The sequence below is a fragment of the Ursus americanus genome, chromosome 3 (genome assembly GCF_024610735.1).
Source record: "Ursus americanus isolate L20-20 chromosome 3, mUrsAme1.1.p, whole genome shotgun sequence".
NCBI classification, from domain to species: Eukaryota; Metazoa; Chordata; class Mammalia; order Carnivora; family Ursidae; genus Ursus; species Ursus americanus.
Window position 1 is genome coordinate 7,167,660 of NC_142129.1, and position 2,992 is coordinate 7,170,651.

At 38.3% G+C, this 2,992-nt stretch overlaps 1 non-coding gene across 1 annotated transcript; it reads left to right on the forward strand.

Moving 5' to 3' along the window:
* Nucleotides 1-2,101: 2,101 nt before the first annotated feature.
* Nucleotides 2,102-2,306, forward strand: LOC123789682 (small nucleolar RNA SNORA73 family). The gene has a single exon (XR_006778856.2). It is a non-coding gene; the product is annotated as a small nucleolar RNA SNORA73 family (small nucleolar RNA).
* Nucleotides 2,307-2,992: the final 686 nt, after the last annotated feature.

Sequence of the window (2,992 nt, forward strand, 5' to 3'; positions counted from 1 at the left end):
TCCTGCAACTTTACTGAATTCATTGATCCATTCTAGCAGGTTTTTGGTGGAGTGGTGGAGTCTTTTGGTTTTTCTATATGTAGAATCATGTCATCTGCAAATAGTGAAAGTTTTACTTCTGGATTAAATTACCTTACCAATTTGGATGCCTTTTATTTCTTTTTATTGTCCAATTGCTGTGGTTAGGACTTCCAGTACCATGTCAAATAAAAATAATGAGGGTGGACATCCTTGTCTTGTTCCTGACCTTAGGGGAAAGGCTCTTAGCTTTTCCCCATTGAGGATGATGTTAGCTGTGGGTTTTTCATATATGGCCTTTATTGTGTTGAGGTATGCTCCCTCTAAGAGATGTAGTTTGTCAAATGCTTTTCCTGTGTCTATAGAAATGATCATATGGTTCTTACTCTTTCTGTTACTGATGTGATGTATCCTGTTGATTGATCTGCGAATATCGAACCACCCTTGCAACCCAGGAATAAATCCCACTTGATTGTGGTGAATGATTTTTTTAATGTGTTGTTGGATTTGGTTTGCTAGTATTTTGTGGAAGATTTTTGCATCTGTGTTCATCAGAAATGTTGGCCTGCACTTCTCTTTTTTTGTGGTGTCTTTATCTGGTTTTGGTATCAGGGTAATGCCGGCCACATAGAAGGTATTTGCAAGTTTTCCTTCCTTTTCTATTTTTTGGACAAGTTTGAGAAGTCTAGGTATTAACTCTTTAAATGTCTGGTGGAACTCCCTTGTGAAGCCATTTGGTCCTGGACTTCTGTTTGTTGGGAGTGTTTTGATTTGTAATTAAATTTCTTTGCTAGTTATGTCTGTTCAAATTTTCTGTTTCTTCCTGTTTATGTTTTGGTGGTTTATGTTTCTAGGAAATTATTTATTTCTTCCAGGTTGTCCAATTTGTTGGCATATAGTTTTTTATACTATTCTCTTATGATTGTATTTCTGTGGTGTTGGTCATTATCTCTCCTTTCTTATTTGTGATTTTATTTATTTGAGTCCTTTCTCTTTTTTTCTTGGTAAGTCTGACTAGAGGTTCATCAATTTTTTTGATTTTTTCAAAGAACCAGCTCCTAGTTTCATTGATCCATTTTATTGGATTTTTTATTTGTTTTTGTTGTTATTATTTTTAGTTTCTATATCATTTATTTCTGCTCTAATCTTTACTTTTTCCTTCTGCGGGTTTTACATTTTGTTTGTTGTTCTTTTTCTAGCTCCTTTAGGAGTAGGGTTAGGTTGTTTATTTGAGATTTTTCTTGCTCATTGAAGTAGGCCTGTATTGCCATAAATTTCCCTCTTAGAAATGCTTTTGGTGCATCCCAGAGGTTTCGAACCATTATGTTTTCATTTTCATTTGTTTCCATGTACTTTTTTATTTCATTTTTTATTTCCTGCCTGACCCATTCATTGTTTAATAGTATGTTATTTAACCTCCATGTATTAGTGGTCTTTCAAGATTTTTTCTTGTGGTTGACTTCTAGTTTCATAGCATTGTGATCAGAGAAGATGCATGGTATGACTTTGATCTTTTTTGAATTTGTTGAGGCTTGGTTTATGGCCTAATATGTGATCTATTCAGGAAAATGTTCCATGTGTACCTGAAAAGAATATGTATTGTTTCAGGATGGAATATTCTGAATACATCTGTTTAAAACATCTGGTCCAATGTGTCATTCAAAGCCATTGTTTCCTTGTTGATTTTCTGTTTAGAAGATCTGTCCATTGCTGTAAGTGGGGTGTTAAAGTCCCGTACTATTACTGTTTATTTTTTATTAGTTCCTTACGTCTATGAACTTTTATGTACTTTGGTGTTTCCAAATTGGGTGCATAAATATTTATAATTGTTATATCTTCTTACTGGATTGTCCCCTTTCTTATTGTATAGTGTCCTTCTTTGTCTCATGTTATAGTTTTTGTTTTATTTATTTATTTATTTATTTTTATTTTTAAAGTAGGCTCCATGCCCAGTGTGGAGCCCAACACAGGGCTCGAACTCACAACCGTGAGATCAAGACCTGAGCTGATACCAAGAGTTGGACACTTAACTGACTGAGCCACCCAGGCACCCATTTGGTCTTCGTTTTAAAGTCTACTTCGACTAATGTGGATACTCCCGGGAGGTCACTCTCCCCGGGCTCTGTCCAGGTGGTGAACAGAAGCATAGGGCTCTGCCCCATGACATACAGTCCCTTTCCACAACGTTGGAGATGAAGCCAGGCCTTGAGTCTGTGCCTGCATATTCCTACAGCTTCTCAGAGTCCTGTGGACAATGACTGAGGAGACAAACCATGCAGGAAACAGCTCTCTAGTCTATCTGGATCTAGGTTGACTGGAAAAAAAAATCTGCTTTTATCAACTGCTGTACTACTGGATTAAGCTCTTACCTACCTTGTTTTGCAGTGATCACTCAGGATTCCAAATAAATTGATTTGAGGAGAGAAGAGGAGCCTCACATAACATTGGCAGTTGACTCTTATACTTTTGGGTCATTTATTTGGCAGGGAGAGTTGGTAAAATGAATGATAAATGCTGTTTTTATAAGATAAGCCTGGACGTTAGGAAGCTTGGGCACATTTGACCCCTTTTTAAAACTGCCCTTTATAGCAAATTGGGGAAACAAGTTGAATGTTTTATAGGACAGGTGCCCATTGAAATTTGAGGAATCAGGACAGCACTGAATATGGACAAGTCTATTAAAACAGTCTAGGGGCGCCTGGGTGGCGCAGTCCTTAAGCGTCTGCCTTCGGCTCAGGGCGTGATCCCAGCGTTCTGGGATCGAGCCCCACATCAGGCTCCTCTGCTAGGAGCCTGCTTCTTCCTCTCCCACTCCCCCTGCTTGTGTTCCCTCTCTCGCTGGCTGTCTCTCTCTGTCAAATAAATAAATAAAATCTTTAAAACAAACAAACAAACAAACAAACAAAAAACAGTCTGGTCCTGGGGCGCCTGGGTGGCTCAGTCATTAAGCGTCTGCCTTCGGCTCAGGGCGTGA